Here is a 23,829-nt window from a genome sequence, read left to right on the forward strand (position 1 = left end):
TGTCCAGCGGGATAACCTTGCTGGAAACCAGGTTGGCCTTGTTGGATGTAAGGCTGTCCTAGTTGCCCAGACGGGTAACCTTGCTGGGTACCAGGTTGCCCTGGATAACTAGAAGGTTGACTCTGATAGGAAAAAGATGGACCGCCCATGGCCGAAGGTTGTCACGGGTAGGGTTGTCCTTGTGGGCCCCCAGATTGTCCTGGGTAAGACTGGCCATAAAGTGGTTGCCCTTGGGGGGCTTGCACATAAGGTGGCTGGCCTAGATTAGGTGGTCCTTGAGGCTGTCCAGGAACTGCCTGGCCCCCATGAAAAGAATGAGTATCGGGATCATAAGTAATGTTTAATGGTACTGAGACTTCAACGAAAGGTTGAAGAGGCACGGATTGGGCAAACTGGAGGTATTGACCGGTAGAATCATAATAAAAGAGTGGACCTTGATAATTCGGGTCCACAATTTGTTGCCCATGGGCATCATATGGCCCCCCTCCTGGAACAGGACCAGAAGAGGGTTGAGCACTTTGTGCAGGGTCGATGACTCCAGACGAGAGTTCCGGTTGGCCATTACTCACTTGACCGTGAGAGGGACCAGCCCCAGGGTTCGTAGATGAAGATGCTGTCACAGCACTGACGACTGGAGTTGAGTACGCTACACAAACAGTTGGAATCGTGGGAACTGAGGTAACAGGCGTATTAGGGGGTTGCGAAAAAAAAGGTTCCGTGGTGGCAATGAGACTAGGATCCCATATAGTCGTAGAAGGCATTCTGGCAGCTATTCTATCCCTCATCGACTGATACCGTGGAGGGAGTGGGGAAGTAGCTGGAATGGGAGATTCAACATTTGACACCACGGGTGTCTCACCTGCGCTGGGAGATGTCTCATCCATGTGGGAAGTGGACATCAGAGACAACATACCGGGAGGGGTAACAGGAATATCGTCCTTGTCAGGCTCCCAGATAGGGTTCCAATCTTCTTCGTAATCCTCGTCGCTCGGGGCATGTACGTTGATAAGCTGGATACTCGGGATAACCGGAAGAGTATCGCTTACAACTGGTACCTCAGGAGCAACAGAAGATGGAGAACCTTGATCACTTGGGCCGGGAGTTGACGGGTCAGCCAGGATGACAAACCCCACACAAAACCCTAAAGGAAACTAACGATAAAGACCCTACTCAAACTAACGCACACAAAATCTAACCAGGTAATGTTATCGTGGCCGAATGAATTTTTAAGACACAGGAACTGAACTTGACCTTTTCATGTTTCAAGAGTCGAGAAAAGGACGAAAAGATGACTCTAGTCTCCTTCGAATGTTTAATGAGCACGAAGTGATAAGAAGCTCACTGGCACCTTTTCATTTAGGGAGTTCGAAAAGGATCAAAAGTCACTGCTCTGGAGATTCTAGGCAAAGGGTTTACCAAGCAATCCGTAAAACTGCTTATACACCTTGGCAATCGTATGAGAACCAAGGACTTTCCGTACTGTAGTCAATCTTCCCGAATGTTGTGTTCGGTGCGTTACGGCTCGCAGGGCGGCAGACTCGGCTTCCTATGGATCAAGGATAAAAGCCTAGTGGGGTCTCCCTATATACGCGACGGTACGTGGGAGCACAGTCCGTGTTAGACCACTATCGAGTCACAGAAGGAGGAATCACCCAACCGTAATGTGAAACAACAGTGACTATGTTTAAAGACGCCGGAACACGTCTCTAACCTAGACCTCTAGATGTTTGCGTTAAGTTCCAATGCGTTTTTAGGTTTATTCAGTTTATTTTATGGTTGATCTTGAATTAAGTTTCGGTTTCAGGCCTTATCGTGTGATCTCTCACAATTACCTAGATGCAAACTACATGCCAAAGAATACCATTTCGTTCAATGAATTCTAACTATGAGAGGGTTAAGAGTTTTCAATCAAACAAAACGAACTCAAACAATCAAACAATCTAATGCAGCTAATGACAAAGAAATGAAATTTTTCTTTTGAGAACACAAATCAATGAAATGCTCTTCTTTTCATTAACTATTGAATGTAAAAGATGCTAGTTTGATTTCTTTTTCAATGGCACTATGCACTTTAAAATGAATTTTGAGAGACAGCAACACCGAGCAAAGAGAAATAAAATCACTCAATGAAAAGCACAACAAGCGTGAAAAGAGCTGATTGAACCCTAGCAACTGTGATCTGTGTCTTGGGTAGTGAAACAATCCGAGGATCGGTTCAATGACAATCACCTCAAACAAACAAGCAAAGAAAGCAAAAAGAGGAAGGTTTCCGCAATAGCAAAGGCAAGTAGCAACGAACTTTTGTGAACAAGTGAATAAAACAAGGTCAATCCAGTGAAAGCTGGATGATGGCACTAGGTCACGGGACACAAAAACGAAATTCGTCCGACAAGACTTCGCAAGCAAGTGTTTCACAATTCAAACAATAAATATCAAGTCATAAACCAAGTAGAAAGAGCTGGAGATAGTCAAACCAACAGGCTCAGGAGGCAAAATTGAAACAAATTCAATTTTACAGGATCAGCGCGGGTAGCGCTCAGCAACAATGCGCTGACAAGAGGTCACGCGTAGCAACTAGGCGCTGTCAGCGCGGAAGGACACGACTTAAGTGCGCTGGTTCGATTTTAGAACCGTCGCGACTGTTTTACGTACAAGCGCGATGACAACGGGGTCAGAGAGACAACTATGCGCTGTCAGCGCAACTGTTTTGATATAAACCGTGCTGAGGCTAAAAAAGAGGCAGAATCAAGCCAAAAACTCCCAAACCAAGGCCAGAACTCTTCAAACAATTTATACACCTCGCAGACAGACCCAGGAAGTCTAAAAGCAGAGAACTAATCCCCAATTTTGAAAAGAGAGAACAATCAAACTCAAACACAAAAATGAACAAAAAGAGACAAAGGCCAGCCTCCCCAGCAGAGTCGCCAAATTGTTGGAGAGGTAAATCCCCTCTACGGATAGAGGCGATCCCTACTAGACCAGAATGGGTCTAGCAGCAATCAATCAATGCTACTGTGCAAGTTCCTAATTGCAAATAAAGAGAGGCAATGAACACCTACTTGGATTCCAACGCTATTGTTTGATGAAGAGATGCCGCCCTCGCTCCTTCGCTCTGGCCGGTCACGATCCTCCACGATCTCCGTGAATAGATACCTGCACACACGAAGAGGAAGACAAACACAAGTGTGAAATCTAATAAAAGCAATTATACATTAGTCAGAAAGGATGTAATTCACATTAACCATTGCAAAGACAAATGAGAATGGAACCATAACAGTAGTCATCTATCATTAAATCAATAACAGAGAAAGGTACAACCAAAGTTCTGACGCTGAGTCCTTCTCTAGAGGGTCCAGCTAGCAAGTCTCTTAAGCATTCACCCTTGGAGGTAGATTCTCCCAAAACAAAGCTCTCTCTCAGACAAGTAATACTCACAACCTTCTTTAAGCTTCCTCTAGCAAAACCACACTTGTCACACCAACTACCTACTAGTAGCAGCAGTCTAAGCACTATGAATTCCACACTATCCAAACTAGCTGCTCATGGTAATGGTGGAGGTTTAAATAGGAGAAGGAGTCTCCATGAATGGTGGAAGGATAAGCTTATCTTCAAGGAAGGTGGTTCCAAATGACGAACATACATGCCATAGAAGGGAGGGCGATACTCACAAGGCTAACAACCAAGTCTAGAGTTATCTGGAAGGCTGGCTGTTAGAACAAATTCGCCCAAACTGGATCAGCGCGGGTGTAACACTGAACTCGGGCGCTGACAGCACATCATAATAACGGAGCAGGCTGTGTCAGCGCGGCTTAATACTTTCATAGGATGCGCTGGCTCATGAAATTCGACCAGCGCGAAAAACCCGTGTGCTTCCGCGCTGGCAGCGCATCAGTTACACTATCAGCCGCTAGTCAGCGCGGTAATTTTAATAACAGTCGCGCTGATGAATTAAACTTTGGCAAAGTGGGTCATTTGGCCAGTTTAGATAGCATGAGCATGGTGCATTTTGTTAGACTCCGTCTCATGTCAGAGATTGATTCTTCTTCAAAACCCTGTTTTGAAGAAGAAATCATTAAATGTGTTGTTTCAGATTATGTAATTTATTCTTCAGCTCTAGATTATGTAATTTATTCTCCAGCTCTTCAAAAGGAAGCAACGACTTCAAGCTCCTATCTCTGCACAAGCATAATTCAAAACATCAATCAGAGGCAAAAAGCTATTTGGAGAAAGTCTCACTGGAAATCCCGAACAAACTTCATTGTCACAGCTATTGAATTAAATGATTGTGTTAGCGCTGGGAATGCCCTGTTGTTCATTTATCAGAGGAATGTGATCCGAGATTTTAAGGCTGCTATGGTTGGGCCTCCAGACATTGTAGTTGCGACACCAGCTTGTATTGGGACATGTATTTCTACAAATATTCTTCAATCTTCATCTCTTGAGAAGTCACTTGCTACATTGGTTTTAGATGAGATCTTCGTTAAATCTCTGGTTCATTATATTCCACATCGTTGTCAGTGCATCCTAATGTCTGCAACTTCCATTCTATGAAATTCAAACAAATTCTCAGATATATATTGAAGGTTGTAGTTGCTGCTGTATGGGTCATCATACTTCCTGTCTGTTATGCGCATACCTAGGAGTATCCTACTGGTCTTATAAAACTTTCAAGAGCTGGGTTAGCGGGTGGAATTTCCCTTCCTTGTATATCCTAGCTGTGGTGGTATATCTGTTGCCTAATGCACTTGCTGCAATTCTATTCTTGTTTCCTATGCTGAGGCGATATATATAGAAAATTCGAATTGGCACATTTTTACTATTCTGACATGGTGGCAACAGCCACGGCTCTATGTTGGACGGGCAATGCACTTGTCTTGTCTGGCAATCACAAGTCTAGGAAAAAGGACAAAAATAAGGTTGAGAAAGACAGGAAGAAAAGTTCTCAGTGCTTGAGCAAGAATCAACAAAGAAAATTATGTCGACTGCAAGAAGAGAAGGATAAAAGGGCCATGCGGTCTAATGCTCTTGAAATACTGGAGAAGCACAAGCTTGGAGATGATGCCTCTACTGATGGAAAATTGAATGCGGATAATACATCGAAAGCAGGACTCAATATAGAATAGAGTGACATGAGTATCGACCATGATACAGGATCTTCCATACGTCTTTCTATGGATAGGTGTTCAACTGGAGATGAACAAGATCATTCCCTAACCTCTACTGAACAGGTTTTGGCTGTCACCAAAGTAATTGTCCCAACAGGTCGAGTATTGCTGCGTTGTTTTTCAGAGATATGGTGTGATGGAATTTCGTAGCAGAGGAGACTGGGCAGAACATAATTTCCAGTTTAAAGAGTCCAAGGTGACTACTAACAAAATTGGGGATGGAATTGGAGTTGTGATTCTAGATGATGGCATGCAGGTCTAATCGCTCTCAGAACCAACAGAAGAGAAATAGTCTACTGTTCAACTTTAAAAAATGACGTGTTTAGACTGCAGCAAACATAATGGAGCAATGAATAAGCTGGCTGAATAGCACAACATGATGACTGCTAGTCTCTTTATTACCATTGGAGCTTGTTCAGGGACATGGAGATTGTAATGGTAAATTGTATAACCCTTTGGGGCAATAGAAGGTTGATACCACATGGGCCATTGAGGGAACATTTGATTGCATTGAGACGGGCAGATATAATAGTTTTGCATCATACAGATTTGATATCAAAAGAAAAATATCAATATATCATGGCTATGTTGGAGTGTTTACTTGAGGAGGAAATCCCTATTTTTGGTAGCAAAATGGTCCCGTGCCATTTCTTCAGATTACAGTGCGAAGCTTCAGTGATTCCTTTGAACGTAGTGCACAATATGGTTGTATTGTGTGTTTCTGGCATTGGTTGTCCAGAGTCACTTTCGTTAGCTATGAAAAAGAGCTTAAGATTGCAAATTTTTGCTTTTATTGTGTAGCTGGGTGCAGCACACGTTGACAGAGTAGATTTCAGTGACCATCACATTTTTCAAGATAAGCTTCATTATTGGCATAATTTGATATACTCATTTGTACATGATTTGCGATTAGTACAAAAGAAGCTTCAAAATTTGGAAGTGAATCTGGACAAAGCGTTACTATTATATTAACAGAGAAGGATTATGAAAGAAGTCAACCAGTATTAATGAAGCTCAAAGCTGCAGAAGTTCTTGTTCTTCATTCTACTTTGGGAATTGTGAGTTGTTCTAGGAACTCAGAAGAAAGGTTCAAAACTTTGTTGCTTAACAAAGTAATGCGACAAGGGTGATGCAAGGACTTGTTTGAGCCATTAAATTACACCCAGCAATTGATCATAAATAGCACAAAAGCCTATGATTTCTAGACATATAGGCTCATATCAAAATCCGTGGAATGATCAACTGAAGATCTTTCCAAGAAGCATGCGGCACATGGCTATGACATTTGAATTTGGGTCTGTTTTGTATTACTCTCAAATTCATCAAGTTATTTTTACTATGTGTAAGTTCTCCTTTGGCACTGAAAGGGAAGATGAACCGTTTGCATATGAATTAAAGATATTAGTAACGTGGCAGTTGTTGCAATATTTAAGGCGTTCGTTTCATCTAAGGAAAATATGCGGCATAAAATCTGGACAGGGACCATTTATGGCATTGCAGTGACATCGTAAAGGCCATGGTTTTGCTCACCATCCCGATTCTCTTGAGGAAGACGAAAACGCTGAAGAGGCATTCAATATCATGACTTGGCTAAGTAAATACTTAGCTCAAAACAGAAAGAGCAGTCTTTTCCCATTTATTTTAGATCGTATTTTTAATACATGAATTGTTTTTGCCCCCGAGCTCAACTGTATCATAGCGTTTTAAGACATCTGTCACAGCAGAAAACGGGGTCAATTCGCCTACTTTTATCCTCAGTCCCGATTCAAAAGGATCAGCGCTCCATATGTCAGCCATTAGAGGATTTTAGGGAAACGCTGTTCTATGTTTAGCATAGATGAAATGCCCATTTCTAATTTATGTAATTCAGGTGAAGCAGCGCAGGAGTTTTTTGGGTTGATCTGTTTTCTTTTACAACAGAGGCTTATTTAATGTATTAAAAAATAAAAACTCAGGGGAGTTAGTAAGTTAGAGAGAGAGTTAGAGGGGAGAGTTTCTGAGTGCTGAGAGCTGGTGGAGAACAGAGCTTTCAATGTACAGTTTTTGGCAGAGAGTTTAATGAAAATACAGCTCTGACTTCTGAGATTCATGTGGTATGTTAATTTAGCATAGGTGTTTCTTGTGTTTCATATGTAATCTGTTATGTTCCATTTCACTACATGATCATATCTAATTGAACAAATGAAGTGTTAAAGTGAGAATTCATGCCTGCCATGCTCCGCTTTTAAGTTTGTTCAATTCAATGTTTTCTTCTGTTTAAGGAGGATTCAAAGTTATTGTTTGCCCTCCTTAGCTCCTCACCAGTCTTGCCATCCCATTTAAATCTAGATTTGGTGCTAAATTTCTTGCCTACCTTGCCTCAGTCGATAACTTGTGTTGTTCATTATATTTCCCTGTTTCAAGCTGTGATTTTGCCCATACAGCCCAGAAAAACCCCGTCATTTTATTAAAAACCCCAAATCAATCTTTCTAATCAGTTTACTAGCCTAATATCAGTGTTACCCGTTTGGTCATCTCATCCTATTGAAAATCTACCGAGATTGACCGGAGAGAGCCTTCTCCTGCCCCGTAGGGCTAGCTACGAGGCTGAATGGTTTGATGTAGCTTTGAGGTTTGCCTTTTCAGCCTGAGGTGAAATTTCAAGTGCTAACATACTGGCGACCATACTGGGGAGAAAAAACTTGTTTGTGGGTTGATGTGTTTGTTTCATAAGTCTTAGACGGAGCCTGAAGTTACACCAGGTAGCCTTCGAAAACGCTCTTGCTTTGCATCAGCGCAAGTAGATAAACGCTGCTTTAGTCAATCTCCGTGAGCTTGTGAATACGACCACTTCATTTGCATTTCACCCCAGTACATGTATCAGGTGCAGATCTGATGCTGATGGTGGACAGCAGTCAGATACATATGCAGGCTGAACCATTCACCTGGCGACTCCAACTCGATCCAGACATTCTAACGCTTGCTGATCTATTCATGCAATGGTAGGGTATGTGGCAGACCCTGCACTTTATGAAGCTCTAAATGGAGTTAGAGAGTGGTTAGTAGATATTGAAATTACTGAAGAATTTTTCAGTATTTTCCTTCAATGTTTGAAATCTCCGAAGCTTCATCTTGAAAGCAAAACTAGATTTTGTGAGTTAGTTGTTGAAAGAGTTGAAAATGAGATTCAGTATCTCGATGAGCAAATCCAGTCATATGATTTCCAAGACCCTAAAAAGTTTTTGGAAATCGTTCCTCCATTGAAACAAGAAATAACAGACTTGCCCATAGATGTATACATTGACAATGTGCAACTGGAAGTATGTGTTGCAGAGTTGGGGCAGCCAACAGAGTTTGGTTTCCGTGATCCTATTGCGGCATACATGAACATGTTTTTCAGTTTGATTGATAGATCAGGCTGTATTTTCCGTGACCAGGCTCAGTACGTGCATGAAAGGCTGCCAGCAACTGCATCTGTGTCCTCGTGGAAGCATTCTCAAGCGGCATCAATCTCAAGTTTACTTGAATGGTTAATTTGGCATTTTAGTATTACCTGATCTAATGTTTGTACAGCAAAGTAGGGTAGCTTTGTAAATAAATAAGCAGCCATAAGGGCAGCATCTGGTTTTAGTTTGCTTGAAGATTGTTTGAGTTCAGTTTCAGTTTGAAAATTAAGTCAAGAGTTGTGTTAATGATGACTCCATTGCCCAATGGGTGGAGGCACTGTCTGCTCTCCCAAAGTTCTGCGGTTCTTGGCACCTCCACGGAGCGGCAGCTGCCATCCCAAGTGGAGCCGATGTTAGACTCTGTCTCATGTCAGAGATTGATTCTTCTTCAAAACCCTGTTTTGAAGAAGAAATCATTAAATGTGTTGTTTCAGATTATGTAATTTATTCTTCAGCTCTAGATTATGTAATTTATTCTCCAGATCTTCAAAAGGCAGCAACGACTTCAAGCTCCTATCTCTGCACAAGCACAATTCAAAACATCAATCAGAGGCAAAAAGCTATTTGGAGAAAGTCTCACTGGAAATCCCGAACAAACTTCATTGTCACAGTTATTGAATTAAATGATTGTGTTAGCGGTGGGAATGCCCTGTTGTTCATTTATCAGAGGAATGTGATCCGAGATTTTAAGGCTACTATGGTTGGGCCTCCAGACATTGTAGTTGTGACACCAGCTTGTATTGGGACATGTATTTCTACAAATATTCTTCAATCTTCATCTCTTGAGAAGTCACTTGCTACATTGGTTTTAGATGAGATCTTCATTAAATCTCTGGTTCATTATATTCCACATCGTTGTCAGTGCATCCTAATGTCTGCAACTTCCACTCTATGAAATTCAAACAGATTCTCAGATATATATTGAAGGTTGTAGTTGCTGCTGTATGGGTCATCATACTTCCTGTCTGTTATGCGCATACCTGGGAGCATCCTACTGGTCTTATAAAAACTTTCAAGAGCTGGGTTAGCGGGTGGAATTTCCCTTCCTTGTATATCCTAGCTGTGGTGGTATATTTGTTGCCTAATGCACTTGCTGCAATTCTATTCTTGTTTCCTATGCTGAGGCGATATATATAGAAAATTCGAATTGGCACATTTTTACTATTCTGACATGGTGGCAACAGCCACGGCTCTATGTTGGACGGGCAATGCACTTGTCTTGTCTGGCAATCACAAGTCTAGGAAAAAGGACAAAAATAAGGTTGAGAAAGACAGGAAGAAAAGTTCTCAGTGCTTGAGCAAGAATCAACAAAGAAAATTATGTCGACTGCAAGAAGAGAAGGATAAAAGGGCCAGGCGATCTAATGCTCTTGAAATACTGGAGAAGCACAAGCTTGGAGATGATGCCTCTACTGATGGAAAATTGAATGCGGATAATACATCGAAAGCAGGACTCAATATAGAACAGAGTGACATGAGTATCGACCATGATACAGGATCTTCCATACATCTTTCTATGGATAGGTGTTCAACTGGAGATGAACAAGATCATTCCCTAACCTCTACTGAACAGGTTTTGGCTGTCACCAAAGTAATTGTCCCAACAGGTCGAGTATTGCTGCATTGTTTTTCAGAGATATGGTGTGATGGAATTTCGTAGCAGAGGAGACTGGGCAGAACATAATTTCCAGTTTAAAGAGTCCAAGGTGACTACTAACAAAATTGGGGATGGAATTGGAGTTGTAATTCTAGATGATGGCATGCAGGTCTAATCGCTCTCAGAACCAACAGAAGAGAAATAGTCTACTGTTCAACTTTAAAAAATGACGTGTTTAGACTGCAGCAAACATAATGGAGCAATGAATAAGCTGGCTGAATAGCACAACATGATGACTGCTAGTCTCTTTATTACCATTGGAGCTTGTTCAGGGACATGGAGATTGTAATGGTAAATTGTATAACCCTTTGGGGCAATAGAAGGTTGATACCACGTGGGCCATTGAGGGAACATTTGATTGCATTGAGACGGGCAGATATAATAGTTTTGCATCATACAGATTTGATATCAAAAGAAAAATATCAATATATCATGGCTATGTTGGAGTGTTTACTTGAGGAGGAAATCCCTATTTTTGATAGCAAAATGGTCCCGTGCCATTTCTTCATATTACAGTGCGAAGCTTCAGTGATTCCTTTGAACGTAGTGCACAATATGGTTGTATTGTGTGTTTCTGGCATTGGTTGTCCAGAGTCACTTTCGTTAGCTATGAAAAAGAGCTTAAAATTGCAAATTTTTTCTTTTATTGTGTAGCTGGGTGCAGCACACGTTGACAGAGTAGATTTCAGTGACCATCACATTTTTCAAGATAAGCTTCATTATTGGCATAATTTGATATACTAATTTGTACATGATTTTCGATTAGTACAAAAGAAGCTTCAAAATTTGGAAGTGAATCTGGACAAAGCGTTACTATTATATTAACAGAGAAGGATTATGAAAGAAGTCAACCAGTATTAATGAAGCTCAAAGCTGCAGAAGTTCTTGTTCTTCATTCTACTTTGGGAATTGTGAGTTGTTCTAGGAACTCAGAAGAAAGGTTCAAAACTTTGTTGCTTAACAAAGTGATGCGACAAGGGTGATGCAAGGACTTGTTTGAGCCATTAAATTACACCCAACAATTGATCATAAATAGCAAAAAAGCCTATGATTTCCAGACATACAGGCTCATATCAAAATCCGTGGAATGATCAACTGAAGATCTTTCCAAGAAGCATGCGGCACATGGCTATGACAGTTGAATTTGGGTCTGTTTTGTATTACTCTCAAATTCATCAAGTTATTTTTACTATGTGTAAGTTCTCCTTTGGCACTGAAAGGGAAGATGAACCGTTTGCATATGAATTAAAGATATTAGTAACATGGCAGTTGTTGCAATATTTAAGGTGTTTGTTTCATCTAAGGAAAATATGCGGCATAAAATCTGGACAGGGACCATTTATGGCATTGCAGTGACATCGTAAAGGCCATGGTTTTGCTCACCATCCCGATTCTGCATTCAAGATCATGACTTGGCTAAGTAAATACTTAGCTCAAAACAGAAAGAGCAGTCTTTTCCCATTTATTTTAGATCGCATTTTTAATACATGAATTGTTTTTGCCCCCGAGCTCAACTGTATCATAGCATTTTAAGACATCTGTCACAGCAGAAAACAGGGTCAATTCACCTACTTTTATCCTCAGTCCCGATTCAAAAGGATCAGCGCTCCATATGTCAGCCATTAGAGGATTTTAGGGAAATGCTGTTCTATGTTTAGTATAGATGAAACGCCCATTTCTAATTTATGTAATTCAGGTGAAACAGCGCAGGAGTTTTTTGGGTTGATCTGTTTTCTTTTACAACAGAGGCTTATTTAATGTATTAAAAAATAAAAACTCAGGGGAGTTAGTAAGTTAGAGAGAGAGTTAGAGGGGAGAGTTTCTGAGTGCTGAGAGCTGGTGGAGAACAGAGCTTTCAATGTACAGTTTTTGGCAGAGAGTTTAATGAAAATACAGCTCTGACTTCTGAGATTCATGTGGTATGTTAATTTAGCATAGGTGTTTCTTGTGTTTCATATGTAATCTGTTATGTTCCATTTCACTACATGATCATATCTAATTGAACAAATGAAGTGTTAAAGTGAGAATTCATGCCTGCCATGCTCCGCTTTTAAGTTTGTTCAATTCAATGTTTTCTTCTGTTTAAGGAGGATTCAAAGTTATTGTTTGCCCTCCTTAGCTCCTCACCAGTCTTGCCATCCCATTTAAATCTAGATTTGGTGCTAAATTTCTTGCCTACCTTGCCTCAGTCGATAACCTGTGTTGTTCATTATATTTCCCTGTTTCAAGCTGTGATTTTGCCCATACAGCCCAGAAAAAACCCGTCATTTTATTAAAAACCCCAAATCAATCTTTCTAATCAGTTTACTAGCCTAATATCAGTGTTACCCATTTGGTCATCTCATCCTATTGAAAATCTACCGAGATTGACCGGAGAGAGCCTTCTCCTGCCCCGTAGGGCTAGCTACGAGGCTGAATGGTTTGATGTAGCTTTGAGGTTTGCCTTTTCAGCCTAAGGTGAAATTTCAAGTGCTAACACATTTGATTTCATGACACAGTAGGGATACTGACAAGGAGACAGTGACAATTTACTGCGTAACAGTCACCACAGCAATACCATCTACATTGGCTAAAACGTTAGCTCCTACAGCTCCATTGACCATTGCGTTGCCTACAACAACAATGTCTACTTCAGAAACATGGTCGACCACAATGGATTCTACGGGTGAAGAAGCCAATAGGTTGGCTAAGGAAATGGAAGAGATGTCCCTCAAAGCTATTGAAATCAAGAAACTGGAAGAGAAAGTAAACATTCTAGAGACAGACTGTAAACTTTCTCAGATTATGAATAAAGAGGAACAACTAAAGGTAGAAAGGTTAACAGAGAGGATAAAGAAACTAGAGAAAGAAATGACTCTAGGTGAGCCATTGGGATAGGAAAAAAGAAAAACTTTGGACCAATATCATTGAATCTATCAATGATATTTGGCCATCCATTCAAATAATTTTTTAGCAGATTGACCTAGTTAAAGAAGCCACAAAGGCCATTCAAAAAGTCAAAACAGAGCTGGAAGGGATGCTAGAAGAGGCAACCAAAATCATTAACTTTTTGAATTCTAAAAAAATATATGAATTTTAAGAATTGAATATTGATGATAGGAGAGGGAAAATCCTAGAACTAAAAAGAATCCTTACTAAAAGGAATTTGACGTACAACTTAGAAGACAAGTGTCAGACCATGCAGCTTTCCATAGATAGATTTAAGTTCAAGTTTGACACTTTGATACAAAAAGGTTTACCAAGTCCTTTGGTAATTAACGATAAATTGATGATATAGGAGGACTATGACAGGAAGCTCAGGGAAGTGGCCAAAGATCAAATCAACAAGGCAACCATCCACAACACAACAAAACAGGGGATGCCCTCTGGTAAATTCCTTTACCAAGCTTTGGAGAACTTGTTTTACCTCCAACATGAGGTAAAACACATGTTTGTAAATAAGCCTACATTTTCTAAGTACACAGATGCTAATGAGGTCTTCAGAAAGTTGAAGAACATTCAGTTACCAACTAAAGAGAGATGGGAGAATCTAACTAACTTACTTTAAGTCAAAGCCCAACAATTAACACAGTTCAGTGAAAACAGAATGGTGAAAGTAAATGGGCAGTTGTCCCAGTCAAAGAGTATTAGTGAAAAAATATAAGTCGAAGAGTATCAGATGACAGCTAAAATATCAATCCGCTAAAATATCAAAAAGAAATTTGATATATGTTAAATTTGCAACCAGGGCGAAACTCCATGTGGGTCGGCTTATTTATGGCAGCTGATATTTTTATTAGATCCCTCTCGTCGAGAGGTGTAGGATTGATCCAAAGATCATCCGATTCCGATAAGTATTTATGGAGATATTAATTTATTTTGTTTGTGTAATTATAGTCAAGCTGACCAGCTCTTATGTAGGCTCTAGACGCCCAACCGACGTGTCTATTCATCATCCTCATTTTGGTATAAATAGATGAGGATTTGATATCATTTGCACACACGTATTCTTGAGGTGATCTCCTCTCCACGTCTTGGGTTTTTGGAGAAGGAGAGAACAAAAAGAATACGCTAGCCTACAAGTCTTGAAGAAGAAGGTATTAAACGCAGTAAAGGAAAAGGTATTAAACGCAGCCCTAAACTACAGCCACGTGATGCCCTAGCAGCAGTAAGTTGTAGGCTTATATGGAAATATAATACGCTCCCCAATAGCACTTATATGCAGTCAAAAGATGGAGGATCTAATACATTGTTATATGCTGCCAAAGAAGGAGCCTTTAACACGCTGTTTGTTGAAGCCTAAATGCAGTCCTATCATGCAAATAAATAGAGACTTGTTTATGTTGACGTAGCTTAAGAAGATGAACACAACTCGCAATTTCTCTCTGAAATTTCAGCAGTCACTAGATTAGAAGACAGGGCAATGCTGCTATTTAGGATCTTGTTTAGGCCTGTTGAAGGAGTCTACAGCTACAGCTAGCTGCTTTGCTAGGCTGCAAGCCATAGCAAGCAGCTAAGGCTGTTCCAAGGCAGTATTACAGTTTGCTTTGAGTTCGGATGGCAGCATGGATTAGGAGAGACTCTCCTAGGTGGACTGAAGCCCTTGAAGGGCTTAGTTATTTAATAGCTTGAAAGCATGATGTTGGATGTAGCATGGTGTTGAATGCAACATAGTGATGGACGCAGCATGGTTGGATGCAGCATGGTGAATCAGTTGAAGTATGAGGACTGAGAAGTGTGCCTTCACCTGAGTTCAGATCTGCAGTCCTTGTCATCAGAACTATCCTGTCATCTTCATGATGAAATATCTCTGATGTCTGATCTCTTATTTTGGCAAGTCAAAGTGTTGACTTAAAATGTATTTGTACCATCTCCCTCTACTGAACTATTGAAGAATATAAGAAGAATTGATCAAGGGTTTCCCCACATTGGGGTTTGTCCCTGGCTCGCGCCACATCTTGTGTACTCTTGTCTTGGCTTGTCTTTTGTGATTTATAATTGTGTTCTATCTGCAGTTTATTTTAATGCTGATGTGATTGCTAACTGTGAAAATTTAAATAAATTGCTCTAGCATAGAACATTCCATATCTTAACAATATAATAGTGCTAGAAAGCAATCAGTTAGAAAGGTAGAATTACCTTTTTAGGATTAGATATTTTTTCCTAAAATAAATCCCAAGTCAATTTGGGATATTTTGTAAAGAATTCTGTATAAATACTTCATAATTCGAAGTATGTAGAGTGGATTTTACTAGACATTTCTATAGACTTTTTCATCAAAAGACCCAGAGGGTTATTGTATCATTTGTTGAGCTAGCAAGCTGGATTGATAAATAAAGATTAGATATTTACAAGGATTCATGTGTTGAGCAAACTTCAGAGAAGTATTCTCATGTGTTTCTGAATCTAAATGTTATAACTGGAACAATACTTCAAAATTTGTTTAATTACACTCTGTCTTAACAGTTATACATTTAAATGTTTTATGTTGATATCTAAGTTAAGGAATTCTTAATTGCTCCTTGGTTTATATTGATTTCTTGAATATCCAGGTTAAAGGATTCTTAATTTCCCTTTGATCCTGATTACCCCTTCATTCCTCATTCATTATCCAGTCTGAGAACCCTTAATTTCTCTCTCACCCCTAGTGAAACCCTCTCACCCCTCTGTTTCAAAGATCAGAAAAACATTCCGTTATCTTGCCCTTTGAACATTCCCTTTAGTGACTTAATCCAATTTTGCTTCCTTATTGTTTGACTCCATAGCCCAATCGTCTAAAAGACATCATTCTATCCATCTGTTTAAGTGATCCCACCACCCAATCTCAAATACAAATAAAAACCCCTAGAACAATCATAACTAGCCTAAAATCAAAACAAACAAAGTTAAATAATACAGAGAGAGCCCTCTTTGAGTTTAGGTTGGCTAGAACCTATGCTCCAAAGTTGGTTAGTGGTTACCTCGGTAATTTCTTTCTTCTGACAATTTCTAGAGAAATTACTGAGTGATAACAAACTGATCAATAAGGCCAACATCAAAGGAAACGTCAGGATGGTTATGGGTTAGATACAAAATTTTTCCAACAAGTTAACAGTATAAGTGTTTAATTTTTTAAGTCTACTAGTTAGAAACCCTCCATGCAATTTACTAATTTATTCCTACCCACTTGTTATGTTACTTAAAAAGTTATTTACCATGTAAATACTGAAAATAAACACTAGTGCATGCTCAACATATTACAGATCATTAACTGAAGGAAATAGAAACAAGCACACAAGATGACACCGTTATTTTTGGACCAAGGTACCTAGAAAATCCCAATGCAGGAAAACTGGTGCAGCTATCTAAGGGTTTTCTTATTAAGCAGTTTCATAATACAATCTGGGTGCCAAATCTAGCTTAAGCAACAGAGAATTCTCTTGGCAGTAGTACCTCTCAGTCTGAGATAGATGTCTCGACTGAAACCTCGGATAAACCCTCTGACAGCTCCTCAGCTCCAATCTACCCCAGAAACCCTAGCGTCTACCTCTCTGGACTATGTTAGCCTCTCTCTGCCCAGCACTAGCCCTGCATCACCCTGAATAGGTTTGTGTCCGCCTCAGGAGGCCCTGCGTCAGCCTTCTGGCCCTCTGCGTTAGCTACGCTAGCCTCTCTTAAGCACCGCGCAGCTCCTGGCCGCCTCTGCATGACCCTCCGTGAGCCTTGGCTGCTACTGCGTCACTCTCTTTGGCTCCTACGTTGATCTCTAAGCACTATCTCTACCTCTTTGTCTCTCTGTACTCGTTGTAACTCAACTGCAACTCTGATCACTGATTCTATCTCTCTTAGCAAACCCGGCTCTAGAGAATAGAATGACTGATCATCTGGTGTAATCTCCAAGTGACCCTCAAGCCTCCTCTTATAATTTTCTCGTTGACATGTCAACGACTAAGATTAAGTCCCTAATCAATGCATAATATTAGATCTGGCTTTATCCATGTCTTTTGTACCATTCTAACACAGTTTATATTAATCCACATTAATATTTTAATTTCCCTAGGTTTATACTTAGGGACTCCATTAAAATTATTAATTATTTTAATATTTCTTAAACTGTTTAGAATCTTCTCAAACCCTTTTTGGGTATTGGAGATCTCATGTGCTCCACCAAGTTTCGTAGCTAAAGCATATCCGATGCTACCCCAAATCAACACTCCCTCTTAGTGAGGACTATGCTCTAGCAATATTCTTGTTAGGCCCCTATACTACTAGTGTAACCCCTTATTGTTAATAGTACAACCCCCTTATTATATTGTTGTACCCATGTAGTCCCCATAGAAGCCCACTATTGTTATTATTGTGCCCTTACATTATTATTGTTATGTTGGCTCTGATTATATTATGACCCCTTAGACTCCTATATATAAAAAGGAGGTCTTGTCATTTGTATCATCTAATTATTGTTCATTTGTGTAATGTAAAGAAGGTTGCCCCCTAGAAGAGGCTGATTCCTAAGACATTCATCTATATTTTCTATCTTTTTCTGAGCTGGTTCCATAACATTTGGTATCAGAGCTTTGGATTCTTTGGTTTCGCTACTCTAGATAGGTCATCGTGGGATTTTTGCTATAACTCTTTAGCTACAAAGTCTCAGAAGCTACAACGAAAACCCATTTGAGACGAAATTGGTCTGAACCTCATCTTCGAATTTCAGATCCTGTCTTGCTATATTTTCGGAGATATAGTCTGAGGAAGTTAGGGTTTTTGCAGACCCCCGAATTACATTCCAAACAGGTCACCATGGGAAACTCGTCATAACTTTCTCTCTAAGTAAAAAATTGAAATTTCGTAAGAAGTCACAGAAAGAGGACGAATTGTAGTCTTCTTTGCATAGTTTTAAGATCCGAAGGTTGAAACAGTGACGTGTGGCACGTCGTACAAGTTCGCTCTACTGAAACATTATATAATCAGGTCATCTTAGGAGATTGACCATAACTCTTTCTTGGAGAATCAAATTCTGATCATACTTGTGGGGTTAGAAAGAGGACTCAGAGAGCTACTTCAGGAGACAATTTCATAACTTTGAGATCTGAAAGTACAGAGTTACATCCATTTCAAGATCGAGCTCCTGAAATCAAGAAAAGGCGATATGAGGAAGTTTGATGGAAATGATCCAGTAAATTGGATACTACAGATGGAGAAATACTTCGATCTACATGAGGTGCAACTATTACAAAAGGTATGTATTGCATCTTATATTTAGAACCAGATCAATTTTTATGGTATAAAGGGATTTTTTCTCGTAAACCACTTGTTACATGGTCAATTTTCACGGAGGAAATGATAGCACATTATGAGGATACAAAAAGAAACTCCGTCTTTAGCCAATTGATAAATCTCAAACAAAAGGGTTCAATGGAAAAGCACATTGAGGACTTTCAAAAATTGAATAGAATGGTAAATTATATTCCAGAGAAGCAAAGGATTGATGTCTTCATAGGGACTTTAAAGGATAATGTTCAACATGAGGTTCGTTTTTGGGAACCTAATTCATTGGAGGAGGCATTCGTGTTGGCAAGAAAAATTGAAAGCAAAATTATGGAAACAAGGAATCCCACCACTCATGACTATAATTATGGAAGTGTTTCTTCTCCTAGCCTTCCACAACCTACAAGGCTTACACCACAACAATTGGAAGAAAAAAGAGAAAAAGGGCTTTGTTACAATTGTGATAGAAAATGCACTAAAGGTCATAAGTTTGCTCAGAAGAAGTTATTTTACATAGAGTATCAAGAGGAGGAAGAAAATGATCAAGAAACATCAAAAGAATGGGATATACACCAAGACCCAACCCCAAAGAAAGAATAAATGAATCCAACCATATCTTGTAAAGAATTGGCAAGAATTACCACTCAAACTCTCAAGATAGAAGGACATATCAAGAAGAAAAAGGTTCAAGAACTGAAAGATCACATCGAGAAAGAAGAAATGAATCCAACCATATCTTGTAATGCATTGGCTGGAATTACTACTCCTCAAACTATCAAGATAGAAGGACATATCAAGAAGAAAAATGTTCAAGAAGTGAAAGATCACATTGAGCATCAAGAAATGAATCTGACCATATCTTGTAAAGCATTGGAAGAAATTACCACTCCTCAAACTCTTAAGATAGAAGGACATATGAAGAAGAAAAAGGTTCAAGCAGTGAAAGATCACATCGAGCATCAACAACAAGTTCTCCAACTTTTAAACGATAATGCCACTTTGGTGCAAAAACAAATGAAACAACAGGTAGATCAACATTGCAATGAAAGAAGTTTTGATGTAAGCGATTGGGTATTTTTATGGTTACATACATACAAACAAATGTCCCTCAAGAAAGCTATTTATGAGAAGGAAATGTTGGCAATACTACACGCACTTGAAAAATGGTGACCTTACCTAATGGGAAGACACTTCAAGGTAAAAACGGATCATGATAGTATTAAATACTTTTTAGAACAAAGATTATCCTCTAAAGAGCTAAAAAAAGGGGTCACAAAGATGTTGGGTTATGACTTTGAAATCATCTACGAAAGAGGGAAGCAAAATGTCATGGCAGATGCACTCTCAAGAAAGGATGAGGATATGGAAGCATTTTTGTGCGCCATTTCTAGTATCCAACTAGATTGGACAAACAAAACAAGGGATGAATGGAAGAAGGACGAAGAAGTGTGGCCACTCATTCAAAATTTTCAAAATATTTCAATTCAAACAATGTGGCCAGAACTTGAAGAGGAAGAAAAAATCATATTGGAACCTAGAGCAGTCACAGAAACAAGAACCCGACAGCTACAAAATCGATCAATTTCAAAGTATCTCATCAAGTGGAAGAACTTACCTGCTAAAGATTACACATGGGAGGACAAGAATTTTATACAAAAGCATCAAGAACTACTCAAGTGTTGAGGACAACACTTTTTGAAGGAGAGGGGCATGTTAGGCCCCTATACTACTAGTGTAACCCCTTATTATTATTAGTACAACCCCCTTATTATATTGTTGTACCCATGTAGTCCCCATATTGTTACTATTGTTCCCCATAGAAGCCCACTGTTGTTATTATTGTGCCCTTACATTATTGTTGTTATGTCGGCTCTGATTATATTATGACCCCTTAGACTCTTATATATAGAAAGGAGGTCTTGTCATTTATATCACTGAAGAATTTTTCATTTGTGTAATGTAAAGGAGGTTGCCCCCTCGAAGAGGATGAATTCTAAGGCGTTGATCTCTCTTTTCTATCTTTTTTTGAGCTGGTTTCATAACAACTCCTCACTGAGTATCACCCTGATCATCTGGCATCGGTCCCTATGTTGATGCTAGGCCTGCTCCCCATCATCCTCTACACTGTTGCATCCGGTACTACTTCCCATGGTTCTGCCACTACCACAGTTGCATCTTTATGACATCTCCCTCTGCATCCATGTTGCTGCTCATGGCTCTGCCACAGCCACTGTTGCATTTGCACTCCGTCTCCTCTCATCATGTTGCATCGTGCTGCCCACTGTTGCACTACAACTCAGTTACTGAGAAGTAAGTAACTAATCTCCCAACTCTGACCTCTTTATCGGGCTAGAGACACCCGCTAATGTTGAATCTCCTTCTGCCACTGTCAAGTGCTCCCTCTCTAACCTTTGCGAGCCTGCTGCAACAACTCCCTGCATATCGCACCGTTGCACACCTCACTGTGCCATCCTGCACTGGTGCAACACTCCCGTACCTCTCGCACTGTTGCAGCTTGCTAGCCTCGCGTTATCTCAGGACTCTTGCACTGTATCTCTCTCTTCTGCTCCATCCGCATCCGTCTCTACTGACATCCACCAGTACTACTACTCCTCTCTGGGGCTCCCGTAGCAAGGTATAATCCAAGAGGTTAGGTACCTCGAGGATCCTACCCCTCATCGTCTGTAATCCATATGACTACAACTCAATGTCTCCCCACTTTCGCTCAAGTGGTGTGTGTGCACTCATGGCACAGTCATCGTATGTCTCCACTTCCTTCTCTACCCTCGCTGGCGCTACCTTAGTCTCTAAAGAATCTCCCTTACTCTTCTTCCTTGGAAACTAGGTCGCATAATGACCCAGCTCCCCACAGTGGAAGCACTTGATCTTGGAGAGATCCTTCTTCTTCTGTTTTTCTTGCTTTCCCTCAGATGCTAGGGCAACACCTTTCTCCTCCTCATTTTCTACTCTGATCCCCTTACTGTTGCTTCCTGCCTTTGTCTTCCGTCTGATGTCTTCTTGGTGAAGAGCCGCCCACATCTCCTCCCAAGGTGGAAGGGTCCCTCTGCCCAGTAGACTCTGGATAAATACCTCCCAGTCTTCTAAGACTGCATTCTGGGCTGTCCTCACCATTAATTCTTGATCCGGTGTGGCCCCTATGGAATTCAACTGATCTCGGATCTCATTCAGTCCACCGAGGAAGGTGTCGATCGGTTCTCCCTTCTTCATCTGGTATGAACTCATCTGATTTTCTAGTAACATTCTCCTCTGCATAGAAGTATGTTGGTACAATTTCTTTAGGGCCACCCACATCTCATATGTCATTTCCTTCTCGAAAATGTGTGGTACTACATGGTCCTTCACCCCATCAAGGATGATTCTCTTGGCCCTCGCCATTGCCTCCTCATACTTGTCGTTATCAGCTGGGTCAACTGGGATTGCTATTGTCCTCAAGGCGAAGTGCTTGACACGATTTCTGTCAAGTACGGATAAGATTTTGGCCTTCCAGAATACAAATTTTGAGGCTTCATCCAGTTTGTTCTGGTCTCTTACTCCGTGTAGTGCCATGTTGCTCTTCTACTTCCCTCCTAGAATTTCTCGATGTGACTCCCTCTGAGTCTTGATTTCCCTCCTGGAAATCCTTTTACCGATGTTGAGATGCCCCATACTCTGATCATCTATGCAACCGCACCACTGATATGAATTTCTTGGCTAGAAACCCTCGGTAGAAACTCCCTCCTCCTTGGCCTTGCCCTATCAGGTACTGTTCTGACTATAGTACCCCACCAACTCCACTCTGCAACTTTCCCATAGCCTCATAAACCCTAGCAACTTGAAGGTGAGAGCTCCTAGGCTCTTCACAATCCTGGCACTAGCAACTCAGCCTCCTCAGCCAACTGTGTCACAACCCTCTAGCCCTCTACGTGAGCCTCCCTTTGCCTCCCTTGGCCTCCGCGTTGCCTCTTCCTAGCTCACCCTTGATGACATAGGCACTGCATCACCCTTCCCTTGTTGCTTCTCTGCTAGGAACAAATTTTGTCACTAAGGATAGCTATTTTCTATTGTTATTGCTCCGCTCGGCTGATGTCCTCAGTTCTCTTGTGATCTGCAACCACGTTCTGATACCATGTTGAAGTTTCTAAGTCTACTAGTTAGAAACCCTCCATGCACTTTATTGATTTATTCCTACCTACTTGTTCTGTTACTTAACAAGTTATTTACCATGTAAATACTAAAAATAAAAATTAGTGCATGCTCAACATATTACAGATCATCAACTGAAGGAAACATAAACAAGCACACAAAATGGCACTGTTATTTTTGGACTAATGTCCCTGGAAAAACCCAATGCGGGAAAACTGGTGCAGCTATCTGAGGGTTTTCTTATTAAGCAGTTTCAGAACACAATCTGGGTCCCAAATCTAGCTTACCCAACAAAGAATACCCTTGGTAGTAGTACCTCTCAGTCTGAGACAGATCTCTCAGCTAAAACCCTAGATAAACCCTTTGGTAGCTCCTCAGCTCCAATCTACCCCAGAAACTTGTAGGTTTTAACCCCATACAGAAATTACTTGCATATGAATTCTAAAACACAGAAAATAAACAATGCAAGAGAATAACACATAAAACACATATACACAAAGATTTTCCCCTGGATCCCAAAACCAAGACTACTAGATTGATTTTTCATTATGTTCCTTTCAATGTTACAATACATATATATACATGTTGAAGCATCCAATACCATGGACCGAAAACCATCGCACCCAAAACCATGTGCAAAAACCATGCACAAAACCATAGATAGGTTTGCCCGACCTAATATAGGGTCCAAAAAAAATTCCCCAGGCCGCTGCCTTTCACCCCGTAGAGGGGGGCTACTCACCTCCCTCAAACACCTTAGACAGGGGAGGCTGCCGCCCCCCCTGTGACCCCCCCATTGCGCAATCATCACAACGAAGGGGGTGCTCCATCCCCCCTCTAACCCCTCGGTTAACTATGGGGGCTAGTCGTGGAAAGAATGTAACACAACCCAGCATTCTCCCACTTGTTGTTCTCTTTCCACAGGGGGCCACATGAGAGCTTAGTCATTTATCCAGCCTTGCAATGCCCATTGTTTCTCTACACCAAGAGAACTTCTCAGAGCTCACATATTTTGTCAATTCATCTGCAGTATTCTTTAATGTGTCCACCTTTACCAGCAACACTTTTTTCTCTTCTATCATATCCCTCAGAAATTGATATTGAACATCAATGTGTTTTGTCTTTGAATGGTAAGAAGGGTTCTTTACTGTCACAATCTATCCTTATAGCTCCTTGTACTAACCCCATACTTGAACACAATATCTGCAACCAA

The 23,829-nt window shown here is 40.5% G+C and overlaps 2 pseudogenes; both read left to right on the forward strand.

Annotated features, from left to right (window-relative positions):
* Positions 1-5,301: 5,301 nt before the first annotated feature.
* LOC149155553 (putative tetraacyldisaccharide 4'-kinase, mitochondrial) lies at positions 5,302-6,295 on the forward strand (annotated as a pseudogene).
* Positions 6,296-9,761: 3,466 nt separating this feature from the next.
* Positions 9,762-11,459, forward strand: LOC149155554 (putative tetraacyldisaccharide 4'-kinase, mitochondrial; annotated as a pseudogene).
* Positions 11,460-23,829: the final 12,370 nt, after the last annotated feature.

The sequence above is a fragment of the Pinus tabuliformis genome, chromosome 9, assembly GCF_031772625.1.
Source record: "Pinus tabuliformis cultivar Carrire ecotype Pingquan chromosome 9, CPIR1, whole genome shotgun sequence".
NCBI lineage: Eukaryota > Viridiplantae > Streptophyta > Pinopsida > Pinales > Pinaceae > Pinus > Pinus tabuliformis.